We start from the raw sequence: 21,581 nt of genomic DNA on the forward strand, positions 1-21,581 counted from the left end.
AAAACACCCTGTTACTTCGTCTTAGTCTGAAAAAATCCCTAAACCTGAATCTAGAATTGGCAAGGCTTCAGAAGTATCTTTTAAGTGCACAAAAAAACCTGTCTAACCCATGGCAGTGATTAATTTCCTTTGCATAGACTTCAACATGCATCTCCTGAAAGAAACAAATGAGACAGATACTTATGCTGTAGCATATCTGGCTAAAAATGCTCCATAGTCGTACCTTTTTCAACTCTGAACAACTTCGCCTTTTAGATATCTTTGGGATATCTTCTACAAGAATGTTGATATCTGTCCTTTAATGGAGATTATCCAAACACTTCTTCACACTCTTTGAACATACTTCATTTCTAACCTCAGAGGGTCATTGACTTCACTGCAGTATCAGAGATGCCCAGAGTGGGTGCTAAACAACATATCTCCCAAACTGGAAGCAGCATTAGTTATGCTACTGCAATGCTCTCCTTGGGCTAATTAGCCCTGGTTCAGGGGCACTACACTGTGCTAACAGCTGTGCTGCTGCCAAGGTCCCCAGATAACTCACATGCAGAGCTAGCTCATGTACCTGTGCTGTCTAGACAAATCCATAGTACAGTTTTTTCACTTCCACTCCATATAAAACTTTTTCAAAGTCCGGGATTATGAAGTCCTTGGCTTCCCTTTAAAATCCTTTCTGGCAATTCCTCCAATTAGTCATGCGTGACTTCATATTTAATAGCTATAATTAAATCATAATTTATCCTGTGCTATAACTGTGATCTACATGAACAGCTTTGCTTTCCCTAATAGGATAGTTACTCAAGTCAATAGTTTCCTGGCTATTCCATAGAAGCGACTCACATGGTAAAAGCAAGATTAACTTCTGGAGAGTGCTGAAACAACCCTCCTTCCAAAGGATGGTTGAAGTAACTCATTTCTTTGCCTGGAGACAACAACAAGCCTTCCTGGCACAAGACCTTTATTATTTCTCCCAGTTTTTGCTTTTTTCAGCTTGCTTCTCATAACATCTCAATTTCTTTGAGTAATTCTGCTTCCTATGGAGGAAAAAAACTTTCCTGTATCAACCCGTTTTCTTTACCTTATATGGTAAAAATTACTGTAAAGTTTTAGCAATGTCTTTACAAACAAATTACCACCTTTTGGAAGACTGATAGCCTCTTTCAGATGTTTCCTGTTTTTCCTATAATAAAAGTGACTGATGTGTTATTGATTTCTGTGCAGTCTTGTTTTCTGTTTGTACCACCTGCTTTACAGCTATACCACCATGTCACTGCTAAAATGACACTCTGCTCAGGCTGACTGCTGGAAGGAGAGACTGGTCCCACCTCAGGAAGTGCAAACAGACCACACACATGGGATACCAAAGGCCAAGCACACAACAAACTTAGCTGTGACTACTCAGGAAAGTTCACTCAGAGCAAAGGGAGTGGAGCCATGTCTCAAAGCATACCCAGTACCTTGACCCATAGATCATTCTGTCATTGTGCTATTGCTTTATTATTATTATTATTTCTATCTTTAAGGTCATTCCAGACAAGTTCCAATGTTTTCTTTTATTGTTTGAAATCATGATTACGGTAATCTGAAAATCAACATTCAAATCTACCATTAATAATAATTTTCGGCAAAGGTACCAAGCACATAGAACACAGAGTAAAACCAAGAAAAGATGAGTATTCTTGGACTTTGTTTTCTTTAAACTTGCTAACATTTTAAAATTCATCTCAAATTACTCATCTGTCTCTCACCGGTTGCTGGAAATGGGTCCTCTCCTAATTTTTTCCCCTCCCTGGCCAGTTCTGCTGCTTTTAGAATTCTCTTTCATCTTTATTTCCCCATCCTTGAACAAAATAGTTAACACTATTAAGTTAGAGATTTACTTAGGCATGATTATCCACTCTTGATCAAGGACCATGTTTTAATATCCCTGCTGACATCCCTAAAATCCATTTATCTACCTCACCATTTAGCAACAATTCATCATTACGGAAAATTTATCAGTTCAAATGACACTTATTGCCTAGTTTGTCATATGTTATTTCTTTATTTTGAGACTGTGCATCTTTCACTTTTCAGTCTGCCGTTTTTCTACATTTTCTTTGCTACCTCTAAAAACATTATCTGGTTGATGTTGTTTCTTTGGCAGGCATGGAGCAGAACATTAACGTATAAGAACTTATGTACTTTGGTTGATCAAAAGTATACCTAGCCCAGTATACCAATCTTGATAACGGCTATCGAAAGTTGTTTAAGGAATAGCAGGAGCATATGCAATTAGTTCAGTGGTCTTTCCCCAAGGTATCCAACCTGCTTCTGATAGTCAGCTTACAGACTTCCTGAGCCAGGGGTTCCATCCAAAATAGTTGGAAATGGCTTTTGCTGCAAGAGTTTTTCTGAACCCTTTTTGAACATGTGTAATATTATGGCTTCCAGAATATCCTGTAGCAATGAGTTCTGCTATGTATGTATGCGCTGTGTAAAAACAATTCCTTTTTTGTGTGTGTTTTAAACCAAATCACTTCATTGCGTATGGTCTTGTTTCCAAATTGCTACAAATAGTGAAACACGGTTCCAAACTTTTCTTCCCTTCACCATATATGATATTAGAACTTCTTCCATAGGCCCCAGCTCCTTTTTAAGTTCAAATTCTCACCTATTTAATCTTTCTTTGTCTCAAAGGAGGTGAATAATCATTTCCAAAAGGCGTCCAGGAACACCACAAGCAGACCCACAGAGTATTTGATTTGGGGACCAACACTCAGGTTCCAAGCACAGACTCTCAGTTGTCAGACAGGTGGTGGTGCGCTGCATTACTCCCCAGCCATCTGCGTGGCTCACTTCTGGACTTAATAAAACATCTTTAAAGTCTGGAAAGTGTGGGGTCACTTTGCTGTTTGATACCCTGTCAGATGAGACTTACAGATGTAAACTGTGCATCAGAGTGATTTTGTGAAAATCCATAAAGGGAGAGCACAGCAGAGTGAGGCAAGATCCTTCAGCTCCAGCACATCTGGAGCTGAACTGAGCTTTTGGGACATGCAGGTAAGCAGCTGGGCAAGCACCTATTTAGTACTCATCCATCTCTCTGTTACCACATTTCTTAAGAAATATGTGTAATTACTCCAGCAAGCAGTTTTACATGATATGTAGGCAGACTGTCTGTGCTACACTTTAACAGCCTCTAGCTATAAATAACGTTATTAGGAAAGCACATTGCCTTAGATGGAGAGAACAGAGATAATCACCTTTCTGACTGTCTAGAAATATATTTAGATTTCATGTTTAAAGTTTAAAAATAGACTCAACAAATGCATTCAGTTTTAGACATTGGGTTAAGCTTCTTACCCAAATGATACAATTGACACAATAATGCCAACAGTTTATTAAAAGTTTTAAACCTCATTAAAATGCTGGCCAAAAATCTGAGACCTTAAAAGGATCTTTAATTTAAAGGTGAAAATTAGGGCAGTAACAGAGTCATTCCAGGAGGTAAAACACAGGTGGCTGAGACAGCTACTCCCCAGCTGTGTATACGTACCTCCCTCCTAATGCACACCACTGCCCTGAGCCTGGGACAGCTGAAACACCACAGATTTCAGTCCCGGTTTCCACCCAGTATTGGGGCTGGTTTATGAAAAATGCCAGCCTGCAAATTATAGCTGATTTTGAGGGGGGTCATTCTGTGTGACTCCCTGACATGTCAGAGGTGTTACGGGCTAAAGCCATGTCCCTGCTGTCCTTGTCCCAGGATCAGATGGTGGGGCTACTTGGCATGTCCTGCACCACCCTCTTCCTGGAGCAAAATAGAAAAGCAGTGGCTGCAGCCTATCACATCTTTCTTGCTCTCATACTTTCAATTCCTCATTTTTTATGTGGTGGGAAGAAAGACCCTGAGCCCCTTACCTGTTTCTGCTTTTGTGCCACTATGCCCATTCCCCACTTCAAGCACCACTGACCTGTGGATTTGCTGGCCTGCTGAAAAGGCCAACTGTCCCACCTTGCAGAGAAGCCTGAGAGCAATTTGCCCAGTGAACATCTACCCAGGAATCTGTGTAACCACACAGCGTACAGGTCCCCATGGGTAGCCACTTTAGCATACCTTCTGACCCAAGAAAGTGGATATATTTTTTTTGTAAGCTAAATGAACAAGTTTTCATTGAAGCCAGATTAACCCAGCCACCATGCCCTCTTGCAGCGTGTGGACGTTGATGCCACAGCTTTCATGAGCATTGTTAGGATGCACAGAAAGGTCTGCACTGGGTGTCTGTGGTGGACACCATCAGAACCATTACAGCCCTTTACGTTGTTTCTTTCAGTTGGGTCCATTGAAGGTCCAAGCAGCCTCAGAAACAGCTGCATTGCTCCAGGGCCTGCCAGCCTGACCTGTGACCATCTGTAACCAACAGCAGGCAGTTAGGTGGAATTTCACCAAGCAGATATGCATCTCTATGTGGAAAAAATTAATTGGCCAGACTTACTGAACTAGTGAACTACCTATTAAACTAGACCAACTATGTTGGACTTCCACTTTCTATTTGTAGACATGACAAATACATGCATACACTGAACCACAGTGCTTTAGCAAACAATGAGAAGAGGGCATAACTTGCCTGCAGGCCACACAGGGTATTCATTCATACAGGATACCTGCTCCGAACACTCCTTGCTATAAAGTTTGTTTTGGTTATTTTCTTGACAAAAGGGCAGTCCCACACCCAGGCACTCCCCATATTTCTCAGCAAAGTTGTAAAACGAGCTTTCTGAGTCAGGAGGTACACATTGTGGATAAATACACCTGATGCAGCCTCCCCAGAGGCCTACGTTCTACAGGAGTATCAGGTGTAGGACTTCATTGGCATGCATAGTCTTTGTATGAATGCCAAATCTGGATGAGACCTCCAACATGGGATAAATAATTTTTATAGTTTATAAAAAGCATAAATAAGGTAAAGAAAAAATCTGTATATTCTTCTTCATCATTTGGTTCACTTGAAATAAAATATTTGCACCTTCTGTTGATTATCACATACTTGTCTCTGCTCATCACCTCTTCACCCAGCCAGAACGACTGGTCCTTGATCTTCATGCCTTTCCAAACTTCATAGTAGCTGACTCTTATTATGGTTGTTCATCCCAATTATTTCTCGAGGAGAGGATGACCACAAATAGAGATGTGTCTAAACACAGAAACACTGAAGACATAAGAAACACCTTTATGTTAATGGTTATGTCACATGTATACAATATTAACTGAGTAGCTCAGAATACAAGTGACATCCAACTTAAAAACAAACAGCTTCATTGAAGACAGGCAGTAAACAGACAGCTGACTTCTAAAGGATATTCTACTTCCTGCTGCTTTCCACATACGTAATGTTTATTTTAAATTTCAGCAGGCTTACGCAACTGGACAGCTCTACAAACTTCTGATTAGATTGTTTAACTTTCTGGTAAATGTATGGTACAAATCCCTCTTTGTGACAAAACCCAGAAGTCAAACATATTGCAGACTCATGCCATAGAGATTTGGCTCCTTAATTTGAATAGTAGCAGCTCAAGGTCCTGATGTGATGGCAAAGAAAGAACTGTCATCCTTGCTTACAGACAACATTCAGCCAGTGGATAATATTTGATATGTGCAATTTTTTGTTATCTTGATTCTCAAAACATGTACTTTGTGAGTGCTAAACAGGGAAATTAGAAACCTTATAATAAGATATTTCTTTAGTTAAACCAATTTCTCCCCAGATGATGAGGTTGTTACCACAGACTTTGATCAAACAGAGTGCTTCTAAAGCAAGGTGAGTTACACAGTCTTTTTGCATAAGCATTTCTTATAGAAGTTTTTTAGATTAGCTTTAGTTGCAATTAATTCCCATTAATATTCCTGATCTAAGCTCCTTTCTCAAGAGGGGCATAACCCAGCTCTCAGCAAAATAGATGGGAAACTTTCTTTTAATTTCAGTGGGAACTAAAGTGATCCCTAAAGGTCAATTAGCAGATCATTGTTTAGTTATGTGTAAAGTTCTGCTAGGGGATGGATTTGACAACTATTTTGTAAAGGAGCCATCCAGAAAGTGGAAGTTTGTTTCCTGTATTTCATGGCCCCATTGGGTAATGCATTATGAGTGCTAATGTTAGGATCAATATCTAGACAAATATCTCATTTATTCATTGCCATCAGGGCTCTTGAAAAGAACACCCCATAAATTCATAATGATAAGTACCTAAAATAAGTGTCACTGAGACACACTGGATCAGAGCAGAAAGCTTAAAAAGTATCATAATCTGAAATGGTTTTAGGTGTTTAATTACACCTGAAAAGAGTACTGTCTTTCTATTTGAAAGAAGTATTTTTCTATAGGTGACATTTACATAGATCATAAAATAAAGTCCCCCAGTTAGAGTAGATGCAGGGAAATCAATGCAGTTTTCCTGCATTGATTCAACAATGAGGTTGCCTCACTGTTTTGTTTTGCCTCCCAGCTTAGAGAGTTAAAAACAGATTCCAATTTCCAGATAACCCACTTTTGTCCAGAACCAAATACCAATGCTTCCGGTGGCTTTTGTTAAATAAGTAATAGTATCTAAATAGCATTTTGAAGAAATGTGAGAGATGTGGAAAAAAATAAAGAAATCGAATAAAGTACAACATGTGTTTACCATGTCAGGCTATCCCAATATCTTTCCATGATAACTGTCTTTCAGGACAAATAAAAGGTGGGTAAATCATTTGAGTAGTGCCACTGGGAAATTATTAATTCAACAAAGAAGCTTACTGCAAATATAGGTGAATAACAAAGAGAAGATGATGGGTAATGTTGAAAGTGGAACTTCAGGCTGGAGGATGACTAGCAAAGGAGTTTCTAAAAGATCAGTCAGGGGCCATCTTGTTCAATACAATCATCAGAGAATTTGGCACAGAAACAGAATTGAGCTAATGAAAGCTGATGAAAATTCTTACTTGAAAGTATTTGTCATCACAGTGAGGGAGCAGGCTATTTTAAAGGAAGAACTGGGAAACTGAGGTCTAGAGTAATAGAAATGGCATAAAATGCAACATTATGATTGTAAAGTCTTTCAATTACTAATAAGATTTTTTTGCTAGAACACACTGGTTGGAAATACATGAGAGGGAGAAATAACTGAGAGCATCAGTTGCTCACAGGATGATTATGGTCCATCAATGTGATCTGACTGTGAAGAAGGTAAGTGCAATCCCCATAAATCCTTTTTCCAGGAGAGATGAGAAACTATTAATGTCATTGTACTTGTGAAACCTCCTCCGGATATAGTTCTGATTGCTTGTGTTCAAGAAAGATGAATGTGAGCTGAAAGAAACATTGTGAACAAGGTAATGACAAGCAACTGAAAGTGCTTAACTTGTCTAGCAAAACAAGAACTGTGAAGTGATATGTTTGCTGCACTTCAGGGGTAAAGCAGAGGAGAGAGAAAAAGTAGTAGAGCTAGATGACAATGTCAGGATGACTAAGGCCAAGTATAAATTGGCCATGGGTCAACATAGCCTAGAAATTAGGAAAAAAATTGTGACCATCAGAACATTATGATCTGGATCATCTTTCTCCCTGTGAGTGCGGGACCATGCTTTTGCAGTGGAGCCTCATGAGTTTGTAAAGAGGAGAATATAATGTGACCACCTGAGAGAAAAAAGATTTGCACTTCTCTGCTAAAGTTTTATATACATGGATTTCAGTCTTCACTTCAGACCTCCTGGGGTATTTTTGATTAGTAGATAGGTGAATCTGGGTCATTCAGGGGCCCAACTGTAGTTTTGCCACCAGCCCTTGAGGCTGACAACTGGTTGCAGCAAGTTCAAGAACAGGTTAGCAATCAGACTGTAAGCCAGAAGTAGGATGGACATAATCTTTGAGAGAATATTTTGCCTTGCTGTGGCACCACACAGTAAGAAGGGCATTGAAGGGATGGAACAAATTCGTTTTTCATTGCCTTCCCCTTCACCCCATATTTACCTTCATAAATGTAGCCCATTACATTGATTGATGCACAAGTATTCCCAAAGCAGGGTAATTCATATTCTTGGCTTATTCCCACTAACAGCTGAACCTAGGATTATTTTCTGTGAACACTAAAAAAGATTTCCACAGGTAGAAACTATAGTGATAACAGTGTTTCTTCTATAAACACTTCTTGGTACCACCAAGATTTCTGTTCAGATCTGTAGTTCTGGTAGGCATCTGTGTGGCTTAATTGTAAAAGCAAGAACTTTTGCAGGTTGTTGGGTGAAATCAGATACCAGTAGTAATTTTTGTATGGTCTACTTTCATTAGCAGTCTTCCCTTTTGCTGAAGGAATATAATTCGCTAACCTTCACAGTATTGCGTGAAGTGCTCTTACCTTTGTTTTATACATGGGGACCTGGGAGACTATATGACTCACTGAAAAACTAGTATAGAAATACTGTGAAGAGATCACAAGCAAGACCTGCCAAGGCCTGGAGTAGCATTCCAGCCATTGAATAACCCTTCTCTTTCACCCTAGAGAACTTCAGCTGAGGTTACTAGGGGTTCCTGCATGTGAAAGGCCAATGGGATTCATGCCTGGAATAGAAAGTTCACAGTGAAGCCACATATATTTCTAGTCTGTGCAGCTGAAATGACAAACAAAAAGCCATCAATACTTCCTACGACATAGAAGAGATGTGGCTACAGAAGGACTCTTGGCACTCAAACCCGTTAATTTTGGCTCTCTGAATAAGGGTTGTGCTGTCCTGCAAAAAAAGCCATTCTGTTTCTGTTGTAAAAGGAGCTGTGTAAGAATGGAGGCAGGCAAATACACAAGAGAGCTTAAAGGAGGAAACCTCTGACGCACTATGTGTTTCAGATCTTTATCATTGATTCAACTTGTCCATGGTAAGGAGCTGTTGTTTATAGACCTCATGTTCCTCTCTGATGAGTGATTTGGGCTGCGTTGATTTATGGAGTGAATGGTCTGACTATGTTTTTGAGTTATCTGCTTTGACTACTTGCCCTGTAGAAGACCCAAGAAGTTTTTTCTAGTGAAATACTCTCTGTGGCTCAAATTCTGGCTTATGTCCTCTGTTCAGGCTTAAGCACCTATTAAAAGTACAGGATAAAGTTATACTCACACTGCTTTACTTTTAGGGACATGAGTCCCTCAGACACCTGAACATCCAGTACAAGCTGCTAGAATTACCCACCTCAGACAGGTAATCTAAACAGCCCACTTAGTGAGGCTATCATTTAGAATTAGTCAATAAGAAACACCAAGATTAGGGTCACGTTTGAAATCACTTTTTTTTGTTTGAGAGTTTGAGAGTTAAGGTCTCTGAAAGACACCTGCAAGGAAATATATTGCAATATCATTGAGGTCCAAATCCCAAGACTCTCACCTCTAGACAGGGTGAAGGAACCTACCTTTTCCAGTGGTTGTAATTTCTTTCTTTTGCCTGCAGAGAATTAAAGACGTATCTCCCCTGTGAAGCTGGATTACATGTATAGGCAGGTAGTTGATTAGTTGGGAATTAAGGAGACTCTTCTATCCCTCTGCTAAAGCCAGGCCAGTATGAAGCAAAGAAGTAAAGACTGTTAAGAAAGGGAAGGAATGACTCCACGGTCCTATTAGTCAGCCTGTTCCTTTTAGGAGAGCCCTGCAAAACGACTGCTGCTAAGGCATTGCACTCCTGGCCCCTCGCTGAACAGTGGCATAACTGACAAAACAGATGAGTCTTCCCGTGAGCTGGGTTTGAAACCTCTTGTGCTGAGAAGAGCTCCAGGTCTTCTAGAGAAGAAATATAAGCCACTACACAAAAGCTGGACTCCTAAATCCCTAGCTTTTCAAAAGAAAGTAGCCAGCGATGCTTTTACAGGAGGCTTTATGCTACCAGCATATATTAAGGATGCTCTAAGCAAGAGATGTCTCCCAAGGGACTTAGATGATAGAACAGCTGCTGCTGGTCTCAGATGAGACCTGCATGTCCATTTGCTCAAAAGAGATCTCTGTGACAAAGCACAGACGTATAACTCTAGGCACCAGGAAAATTTCAGGTTAAAGACAGAAGTACATACTGAGGTTAGCAGCTTTTTCTACCAACAGGGTTTGCTATCATGATTTTAGGTTTAGACACCTCAGAAACACTTTGTTCCTGCATTAGGATTACAGTCCTCTGTGGTATATATCCCTTGGTCCAGTCACACACGTTAGCTGTAAAGTCCAAAAGCAAAAATAAACATGAACTGTAAACTTTGTCCACACAAAAAAGCTTATCAAAAGTACAAATGCAAAAGGTGTCTGGATTCTATTATTCTGGATATGCACTGTGTCAGATTTTGGACCCAGCTGACTTCAGAGGCATGTAACTGAGAACAAATCTTCACCATGTGTATCTAAATGGCTTTGCTTCATATGCATTATCATCAGTTAACTCACCATAGGTGACTTAATTATTTAAGATGTAAGTGAAGCTAAGATGGTATATAATGTGTAACACTGCATTGTTACATACACAAACAACCTCTTGGCTTAATTGTTTGAACTCTGCCCATTGGTACTGGTGATATGGTGATATCAGTGTCTCCCAGACACTGCAGTGACATTCCTTGTGAATATGCCAACCTGGCAAGAGGCATAAAGAAATCACAGTTAAAGGAACTTCTTTTTCACCCTCGTCACATTATGTTTTGAGAAAAACTGGCAGAAACCAGCTTTGAGGAACAGCTTTGCCCTGCTTGGCAGCTGTGTTCTCTGTGCTGGCTGCCGGCGGAGCTCCAAGGTGATCTCACCATCACCTTCTCTTTAGCCTCATTTCCTGAGGAACTTGAGCTGCTTTATTCATGTTGTCTTACCATTTGTATCTCGGTTTGTCTGTCATTCGCCTCCTTCCCCGGTAGCTTTTAAATCTGACAGCTGCTGACAATCACGTCTGACAAAAAGGGAGAATTTCCGAGGGGAGATGAGCTCCTACATGCCTTGTGAAAATCAACAGGTGGGTAGAGGAAAGCCACTGATGCAAATCAGAGAAAAGAGAAACAGAGAAAAGTTTCATTACGAGCTCCACAAGACCTTCTGGCTGAACAATCACCATGCATGTGTCTGCTTTGTGATCAGCATGCGTATGGGCCACAGCATCTGCAGCACTGTTCTTCCTCAGCCCTTAGTTAAGGGACATGAGGTGAAATTAGGTGACAAAAATATAGGGAAATAGATTAAATAGGAGTAAGTTAGGATTAATGTGAGGATGTGTAGCAGACATGAAGGGACTGGGGAAGCCTTATAGACTTTGAGAGAAACTGTGATTGTCATGGGAAGGTTAGATGAAAATCCATAGGAAGTTTGACTTCCTTGTTCTGCCTCTCATGAAACAGGGTATGTGACATGTTTTGAACTGAACCAGCTCAAAGTACAGTGGCAAAAATGCAGATCTTCAGAGTACAGCCAAGCTACAATTTCATTAGATACCATCTTCATTCCAGATTAGGACAAATCTGACAACAGATGTAGCTGTGCCTGTGCAGTAACTGTACGCAGAGTGAAAATGGACATGCAGCTAAGCTTTCAGTAAAGACCCTTGCTGAGTAGCTCCACTGCTGAAAACTGAGTATCTGAGTTTAAACTAAGGAAACATTGACTGCATCAAGTACCGAATGTGGGTTATTTTCAAACATAAATGATACCCTTGCCATGGATGAAACAGGCCCCCGTCAAAGATCAACAGACGTCTCCACTGTCACATACTTCAGCTTCCTGTTTGCTGCCAGCATCTGATCCTCTCATCATTCATGCTGCATATATGCTTGCTCACTCCCAGGCTGCCTTCTGAAGCAAAATGACTAGTTTCCTTGGAGAGGAAGCCTGGACGCAGTTGACAGAATAGTTTGCTCCAGGCTCTGCTCCAGACAGACAAAATGGACTTGGACCGTAGCAAGTTTAACTCCCTCAGTCCTTGACAGTTGTCTGATGTTATTCCAGTAGGCCTTGTGTCCTCAAATCCCCTACATGCTCTCATGGCATGCCCAAAGCTGGCAATGCATATTTTGACTTAGTAAATCACAAATGCTTAATAACAAACTCTCAGGGCAATACGGGGCCAGAGGACACCTGGGCCAAGGACTACCCCAAATCCAGCCACGCTGCCCTAAAGTGAGTAGTTACTCCTGAGCAATGTGGATGGGGGTCACCTTGCACCACTTGGCCTGCAGTCAGAGACTACCCTTGGGGCAGCAGCCCTGGTAGCCCAGACGCGGCCCCGGAGAAGCCAGGGCAGACACCGGAGCTCCCAACAGAAGGGCTTTGCTTCCAGGCTTATGGCTGGAATTTGAACTATTCACACCGATAGGTGCCACCTCTCACCGTCAGCTTTCACTTGGGAGGCTCAGGCGTCCCCTCCAGCCCTTCTCCTCAGAGGCCGGTTAAAATATTCACTCAAAATAGATAATGAGGTAATAATTTTATTTTCCTAGTTGCTTAAGAAGAGTGTTAGAAGACTTAATCCAGGGATCAAAGGTCTTTGTTAGCACAGTCTTTTGAATCCCATGTGTGCCAGTCACAAAAATAACACAGAAAGTATACAGATCTGAAAATGACAGCCAGGATGAAAACCAAGTCAGCCACTACCTTCTAATGGCAGTTAATGTCTTTTAAATGTTTGGGTCAAGTTTGATTTCACTGGTTTATGTAATTTGTTGTGGGATTTAGCCAGCTGCTGGATCTTTTCATGAAAGTAAAACTTTCCAAAAGGGCCTTAAACTCCAGTGACGAGTACAGTTATTTGTATGTCAACTGCAGCTTCTATTTATAGGATGATGAAAATATCCCCCAATCAGTAACTCTCTAAGAGACAGGCATTTCATAAAAATAGATTATAAAAAACAAACAAAGAAGCAGGCATGTTTTAGGTTAACAAAAACACTAATATTCCAAACTCTCCTCGTAACCCTTGTATTTAAGGCATTGGTAAATTCAGATAGTAAACCCATTCAGACACAAACACACCAACTTTACATAGGATAAGGAACTTAGGTGTTCAGAGAAAAGGAATATTAGTATATCCTATGGTAAACGAACACAAAAATAAGTGGAGGTTTTTAATGACTCACATAAAATTAAATTAACTGCTTTCTGTGATACCCAGTAGAGCTTGCAAAAAGGCACTTACCAGAGGTGTATGTGTTTTTAAAGGGTGTTGATTTAAGACCTGATTTGTTTGAAGGTTGACTTGAAAGAATTTCAAAGGATGTAGCTTAATTAAAAATATTCCAAACTTTGCATTCCTCACAAAACCTTTTGACCTCTCACGACATTTAATGCTTGAAGGTGAGGAGTTGACTGACTGCTTCTCACTTCACCAAAGGCACTCCTGATCCTTCCCACCATGCAACAACCGTCATTAGCTGTTGATAGGTGCTCATTACACCAACTTAAAATGAGCCTCTAAAGAAGTGGAAGGTTAGTACATTGCAGGCACCTACTGCACTTGGGTGGGGGTACTTCTTCCAGCTGTGTGTCAAACATGGCTCATCCTTTCAAAGATTCCAAGAACAGAGCATGCATGTGAAAGTCTGTGTGTTGCAGCCATCGCAAAGTCTGGCATTCCCACCAAGGGAGGAATCAAATGGAGCTATCCATTAACAGGCCAGCAAGGAGTCATTAGAGGGACTCCTCCGACCCCCGCTGCCTCCTGTGACGGATGGCCTGCTGTCACTCCCTCTGAGGGGGCCTCTCACCATGCAGGCTGTTTGCATTCAGTCAACACTTTGCTTTTATAGGCCTGTGGAGCCAAAGATTGCTAGACTTTTGAACCCCAGGCTAACTTCTGTCTGGCTACAGCCTCATTTTCTGGAGCCAAAATCTTTTTTAACAACTACACAATAACAAGTAATTAGGGTAAAGTCTGCTAATCTTCTCCTTTGGGCCTGGAGGTTGTGTATTCAGAATCCATTGGGGTGAAGGTAGAATTACTGCCATCAAAGCCTGAGGTTACTTTGTAAAAGGGGTTGAACTCTAGGTCAAGGAAATGTTAACCGGACAAAGAGAGATCAGGGCAGATAGTGTTAAAATTAAAACTGTCCTACTGAGATAATGCAGAATTGACTGCTTTTGCTCTGGAAACTAGCTGAATGCAAGATGTGAAGGGAAGGCTAAAACATTTCTTTCAAAAGGTGAAAACGTAGTTAGCAGTAAAGGATCTATTGACTTACTTTCATTTGGGGAATTTATTTTTAGTCTCTTTATTCAGTAAGACAAAGGAAAAGACCTTATTTTTTATGTCAACTTGCATTTGGGCCAACCTGTTTCCTAAAGCTGTTTGATTTGCTAAACTAAATAAGCCAGTTCTTAAATATCTTCTCCCTCTCTCTCTCCCTGCCCCGCCAACAGCCCCAGCACAAAATTCAATAGAAATGGAGAGATTTCTGCTCTTGTCTTAAGAGTTCTGAGGACAAATGGGACTTGCTGGGTGGCTGGAAGGATAAACAAGCCCAGACTCACATGTACAGTGAAGGTAACATGCTCCAGAAGAGAGTGGTGTCCGTGCAGTGTCCTGGATATAGCACAAGGCTGGTTTTTGTGCCTCTGCTTCTTGCGTATGGCATAGGTCAAGGAGACATTCCAGTTTTTCAAAGGATTAGAGCCCAATCACTAAAATCTTTAAAAATTCAAAATAAGATCACAGATTTTGCCTGGAAATCCATCACAGAGTAGGGCAGCCCTCATTCCACAGTGTGGAGTCACTCCAAAATTAATTCCGCTCGCTGCCATCAAGGATAACAACTACTCCGTTACCCCCTTGCCGGTATCAAAGCTGACAGCTCCGGCAGCATTGGCGGCACTTTGTTCTCCCCCGTTGCTGTGAGCAGGACTTTGCCTGCTGCTGCCAGTGGATTTTGAGTCCCTATATGGGATTGCAAGAGTGGAAATGTTGAGGACAGCTATTTCCCGTGCCAGGTCCCACTGGGCTCTGCCACGGCACCCTGGCCACCTCCCTCACTTTTGGGAAATGGACGGAAATGCTTCAGCTGACACAGGCAAAGGGTATCTTTGGAAATCCTCAGTATGTGATGGCAATTAGCACAGCAGTGGAATTTCCTTGCAGTTCAATTCTCAGGGCAAAGATGTATTTAATGGTGCTGCAATTGCTAGCTGAATTAAACCAAGCAGAGTAAAGCAGATAGGGGTTTTTGATTCTAAGCTGAGCTATCAGAAGGATCCTCTTGTGGGTCCTCTGAAAGGCTGAAGGCTCCTGGAGTAGCTGGTACAGCTACCGTCATGGCAGAAGAAGTGTTTTGTACAAGACCAATGGTAGCAAAACAACTCTCAGCTCTGTGGTGGGACACTTGAGTGCACAGGGAAAGATATCTCCAGCTCCACATCTTCCTCCCAAGAAGGTGGTACCCTGGAGCTCTTCCCTGGTCTGTGGACAGAAGACGACCTTCCAGTCGCTCCAGAAAAAAAAGCAATAGCCAGTCTTCTTTAGTCCCCTGTCATTTTGTTGGCATTTCCCAGGGATTTTAGAAACCCCAGGCTGGCATTACTTTCATGAAAATGTAGACTTTCTCATACATGAGCTAAATGAAACAGGTCTCATCAGTAATAGCTTTCTTTTGTGATGGGTAGGTTTTGCATATATGTTCTTTTAATTATATCAGAATAAAATAAATTATTAAAAGTGGTGATGACTAATCGTGAACAGAAAGCATTTTTTTTTTTCTTTTGAAGCATTCTTCTGACATGGAGATAGAAGATGACAAGTGCATTTCTATGTTAATTATGGCCATATGAGTTACCCCAGATAGATGGCACAATAACAATGCTAAAATCCACGACAGTGAAGGGTGCCTTTTTTCCTGAAACTTAGCACAGGAGCAGTGTTCGTGATGCAACAGACATCAGGATATGTTTCTTCAAGGTTCAGATTAGAAGTAACTGCTCTCTGCTGCACTAGCAGCAACACTAAAACTAGTTAACTTTTGTCTGTTTTAAATGCCTCACAGGTTAAACTAACCAGTGTAACAGTACCGTGTAGCAATTCTGTCTTTGTGTGAATATAACAAATTGGTCTTTAGTCAGATACTTCTCAGAATGAAATGCAAACCTGTCTCCTAATTCAAATGCCTCCATCTATATGCATTTCTGTTTTAACTTTGCAAGATGGCATTTTGCAGCTACCAGTGAAAACTGCCCATCAAAACACCACACAATACTTCTTTAGTTAGGAGAGCTTTTGGTTTTAGAATATGATTTATAAGCACATTGTGGCCGTTACACAAAGGTCTGTTCAAAATGGGAAGAAAAAGTAGACAGAAAATGATGCTGCAGAATAAAAAACCTGGCCTCCTTCTGTGAGGAACTTGTAGTTTCACACATGGGTGTTACCCTGTCAGGCAGCTAGCAAGACGGTTTGGTGGTCTTACAGGCTTGTTTCCTTCAGGAAAGATACCAAGTGTGTTAGTCTGGTGTGCCCTCTGGTACCACCCCATTTTAATTCTTGAAGATTTTTTCCATGAATCCAACAGAAGCAGACATCAGGAAGCACTTTTCTTGCCCAGAAACCCCCCAGCCTGTCTCTCCAATTAATTACATGCCCAGACACTGGGGCCCTAGTTGGATGTTATAGCTAAGCCAATCTCAGCTCAAGCAAATGCCAAAAGATTCAGTTCTGTCCATCTCTCTATTACCACTAATTGCATCCTCCTATTCCTGGCATTGCACTGCGTCTGAAGCTTTTCTGACCTCATGGTGTGCTACATCAAGGCTAGATCACCAGAAGAAATATTGTTTTGCAGAGGTTTGCAGGCAGGCAAATTCTTATGATAGCAAAGGAAAAAAACAAGAGGATACAACTGAAAAGTTAGAAGAAGGAGAAAGGGAATAGACTGCCTTTTCAGAGGCATCTGATCATCTGATTGCCTGGCCTAGCATCAGACTTACCCTACACCCTGACTGTCTGATCCATCTCAGTGTGATGACCATGACTGTTTCCCTTATACACTGGTGACTTTTTTCTTTTCTGTATAAACAACAGCTTGCCCATCATTTTCTTGTTTTTGCACACACTGACCAAGTATTTTAGTACTGCTTAAGCTTTGTCATGCACTCCTTGCCTCGGGCCATAACCCATATCTGCTTCCTACCATCTTTGTATAAAAGAGCACTTATTAAACTCTCCAGTACTGAGTCTGAAAGAAGCAAACCCACTGTCTTTAACCAGGTCTGTGATTTCCAACAGATCAAAGACCTGCCTGACAAAAACTGTGACTTTTAGGCAGACACCCAAGATATGAAAACAGCTAGAAACTTCTACAGGGAATGAATCAATCCTCATCATCACTGTAGGTAGAAGGCACAAGGAACAGAATCATTTGACATTCACTTTGGAACAATACAGGTTCCTTTCCATGTTTCTTGAATAACAGTAACGCACATTTACAAGAATACATTAGAAAGTCTATTTTTCCTTTTTTCCCCCAAATAATGGCACTCGCACGCACAGCTCCTGGGCCTGATTCATCACAGTATTACTTCAGCTTTATTTCAGGGACTCCATTTATAGTGCTGCAACAACATGAACTATGAGTCCTGTCTGTGATGCTCTCAAAAACAAAAGGGTAGGATGGACTTTTACGTGCCTTGTGACTTAGGACTGAGTTGCCCAAGTTCCCTGTTTGTTGCTCCTCTGTGGGACCAGCTCCTCAGGGTGTGAGGGCTCTGCACTTCCCAAACAAACTGCTTCTTCCTCCCTTAAGCTGAATGGCCAAAACACAAGGGCATTTAGCTCATTAGTTAATTCAGAAAATTCTACTAATATGAGAAATTGCCCTGCACAAGAATTCCTAGCTTCTTCAATCGCTAGTGGATATTATCAATTACTATGCAGCCTGCAGTGTGCAATGTGTTTTCACAGCCAAAAGAACACCCCAGTGACTGATTTTGCCAATAGTTAAGCATGTGAATAACTTTACTGACAGGAATAAGCCCACTGAACTCTGTAATAAGACTCAGCAATCCAAGGATGTAGATAAGAACTACCTCTCTGGAATATAGCAACATGCACATTATTTAAGTCAAGCTACACACTGTACCTGGCTGTGCAGGACTCGGGAAAAGGGGAAATTTTCTTTTGACCTCAGATAATTATCTTATTTATTATTAACATCACAATAATGTCCCATAGCTCTAACCAGCTCTCATTAGCCAAGGTACTGTATAAACATACCAGATGATTAAATCCCTGCCAAAGGAAGCTTACATACACTTTGAAGCATAAAAAATGAGAATCCTGTTAATTTTATTCCACTGTAATCGACGGGGTCTTTTAAAACTTTAACACTGTAATAACAAACTGAGGGCTTGAGTGTGATCTCTGCTACTCTTGTGTAAAGCCATAGGAATGCCATTCGTTTAGCCCTCAGCAGAGAGGTTGAAATATGTATTGCTGGCATGAAGTAAAAACACTATTAGGAGAATATCATTAAGGTTGCAATGTCAAGCACTTTGAAGCTTACAGAAGAACTTGTGCACCTAGCTGCCACCTGAGACACCTCAAAGCGTACAAAGTTTAACTGCTGATGAACCCCAGAAACAGCTGTGTTTTCTCAACTCTTGCCTTTCCAGCAACATCACCAAGGTACCCTGCTTTCTGTCAGCTGACATGCATTTTCTCCTCTGCCTAACACCAAAGCTGTTTTTAGGTGACTGATCTCATCCATATTTTGCCTGGGGAATACAGGGATGTAAAGAGCATTTACACTACACGGTGCAGAGACACTCGAGACAGCTGTGATTGGTACTGCTCAGGTAGAGAAACAGTAGAACTGTGCAATCAAACTTACCAGTTTTGGGGCAGACTTACTAAACAATCCTCTACCTCACTGACACAACATCACGCATCCCCTCCCTCCTCCCAGGGTGCTGTACCATGGCTGCTCTGTGGGGCTGGCAGTTCAACATCAGGAGCCGGCTTAACTAAATTTTATTGCTGCTAACTTACAGAGAAATTTGAAGATGCCATTGCTTGGCATGTGCAAATCACCATCTTCCAACTGCTCAAATCTTGGGCAAAAGGAGCTTTTCAGGGAAGCAGCGCCAGGCGCATTCCCGACACACCCTGCCAGATTTCGTGTCCCTTCCTCCAGGCACAGAGTGCTGAAGATGTTCAAGGAAACAGTAACAGATTTTGTTACACAGACAAAAAATAAGGCATTTTCTTCAGAAAAAAGGGCCAAGTCTTTTAGGATGACATTTTCAGAGGGATATTCATTTCTTTTCATCTTTATAGATCAGCCTGAGGCATTTATATTTGAGTCCAAACAAAGTCTAGCAAAGCTGTAAACATCTGAAAAGAAAAGTCCTCTTTTAAAATGAAGCATTGGTCCACCTTAATAATAGACATAGTCTACTGTCTGCTCTGATGGTAGTTTGCAAATATAAAAAAGTTTTTGTTCACATACAGTAACCTGCAAAATCTCACTTAAAACAAAAAAACCTGGGTGAGGGATTGTAAAGATGTGTGTGAAAGTCTAATTTGTTGATCCTGTTTTGTATTTCCAGAAATCAGACACATTTTGTCTTTATTTATAACAAAAACATCCTGCACAGATTCTGACCATTGCTCAGTTCCTAATGCTTAAACTGAATATCAGCTCAGTGCTGGGCTTCAGTATGGGCTGGGTTTCAGCCCAGATGAGAGATGCTGCGCTACATTTCTTCACAGAAAGCAGGGTTGGCCTAGAAACCCCTTAAACAAATGATTGTGGTAGAAATACTTACACAGAAGATGCAATTTAGATCACTGATAGCGCAGGAATTCCTAATCAATCAAGCAATAGCTGAGGTCTCAGTGATCCTGAATTTTTTTATGTGTTAGTAGGTCCCCAGGACAGTAATATTATCATTTTTTGGAATAACGAGAAAAGTTGTCTCTCACTGCAACATCGAGACATTTGGACTTTCTAGCTCTATGTCTAGCTCAGAATCTTTTAATATTACTGTATGCAGGGAAGAAGGGTCTACAAAAATCACTAATGTCCCTAATGGTCTCTATATAGAGGCAGATGATGTCTTCAAGGGGTTGGAGGGTGTTATGATCCCCAGTCGGTGGTGGAGTCCCCAGTGGTAGTCTCTCCCGCTATGCTGATTTACATCATTTGAGTGTCCAACCTACCAACTGAACGGCTAATGTGTTTTCACAAATACTAAATACTAGTGTTTCCAGTATGTTTTTGCAAGGACATAATTTCCCAGCAAGGCAAAAGATGTCACCTTTAAACTATGAAGGACTTTTGCCCCAAGTAAACTAAGTGTCAGCCATCAATATGTTTTTCAGATGGCTTCACTTGCAGATGGGAATTTATTTCCTACCGAGTTGAGGTCAGCAGGAAAAAAAGATGAAAAAAGAGACTTCCGTAATGCCCCAAAACATGGCTTTAACAGAAAAACAGAGAAGTTCATTAAAATAAAAGTACTGGAGTTAAGCAAGGACATTGCCCATTTGGGAAGGCAGAAGATCTCAGTAGCAGGACTTCCCAAAACACTTGTGCCTCTGGCAAAATGAGCAAAGTGCTTCACCATGGTCTCTGCATTATGGTAAATAGACCTCCCACATAGTATCATTTTATGTCACTGGTATCTGCAGTGCTGGAAAAGCGTAGGGATGGGAGAGCGCCAGCATTTCTGTGCGCTTCCTGCGTCCTGGGGATCGCAGCTGCGAAGTAGAGCAAGGCTCACTTTCTGTTGCATCTCTCAAATATAGTCCTGAATGCAACTTCTGTCATTAAGCAATATTTCCTAAACAGACTCCATACCCCCACTTTCCATCTGATAATCATCTCCTTGTGTTTGTGGTAAGTCAACATCCTTCATCTTTGCCTTATGAGGAAAAGCTGTGGCTGTGAGCACTCCTAAATTCCCTCAGCACTTGCAGATCCCTACGATAACAAACAACAGAAAGCATCTAACATGATTTTTTCCTTTCCTTACAGAGACAAGCACTTTACTCAAAAAAGAGCAGCTCCCATACCATCTTTCTGCCTGTTCTATCTACTAAGTTACAGCACATGCTTCTCTCTCAGTTTTGGCAATGAAGAAAGTAGACGCATGATGCCGCACCATCTGTTTCTGGCTGTTAGTGGGGGTAGGAAGGGGCAGAGATCGTATACCCCAATTTCCCCACACACCATGAGAAAATACCAGTGGATAACCTTTATTTCCCTTCGGCTATGAGGTGTATGGAGCAAACTCAGCCGCCTTACTTAAATGCAGCATTGCGCTGGAGTCCCAGAAGTCACTTATATGCGCTGCTGCGTGATGGAGCGGTCTGGCCCCATAGCTGTGTTCCTGGGGTAACTAAGCAATGCTGAACACGCACACCCAAGGTCTAGGGGGGCACTGAACTGAGCTTAGCAATTTGTTCCACCATCTTCACTCAGGCAAAGCTTTTGGTGATTTATAGTTGCGTGGAGAGAGGGGCTAAGCTGTAACCTTGTTTAAATGTTCACATGCAATTGTTTTTCCTGGAGCTCTGAATAAAGTGCCATCATGCTTCTCAACAGGAAAAAAAATTTGGATAAGCTTTCAGAAAAGCTGAAGAA

The 21,581-nt window shown here is 41.3% G+C and overlaps 1 long non-coding RNA gene across 1 annotated transcript; it reads left to right on the forward strand.

Moving 5' to 3' along the window:
- The first annotated feature begins 5,494 nt into the window (after positions 1–5,494).
- On the forward strand, positions 5,495–21,581 carry LOC135314629 (uncharacterized). The gene is made up of 3 exons (XR_010374134.1): positions 5,495–5,801; positions 7,109–7,208; positions 20,973–21,581. It is a non-coding gene; the product is annotated as an uncharacterized LOC135314629 (long non-coding RNA).

This window comes from Phalacrocorax carbo, chromosome 1 (genome assembly GCF_963921805.1).
Source record: "Phalacrocorax carbo chromosome 1, bPhaCar2.1, whole genome shotgun sequence".
Taxonomy (NCBI): Eukaryota; Metazoa; Chordata; class Aves; order Suliformes; family Phalacrocoracidae; genus Phalacrocorax; species Phalacrocorax carbo.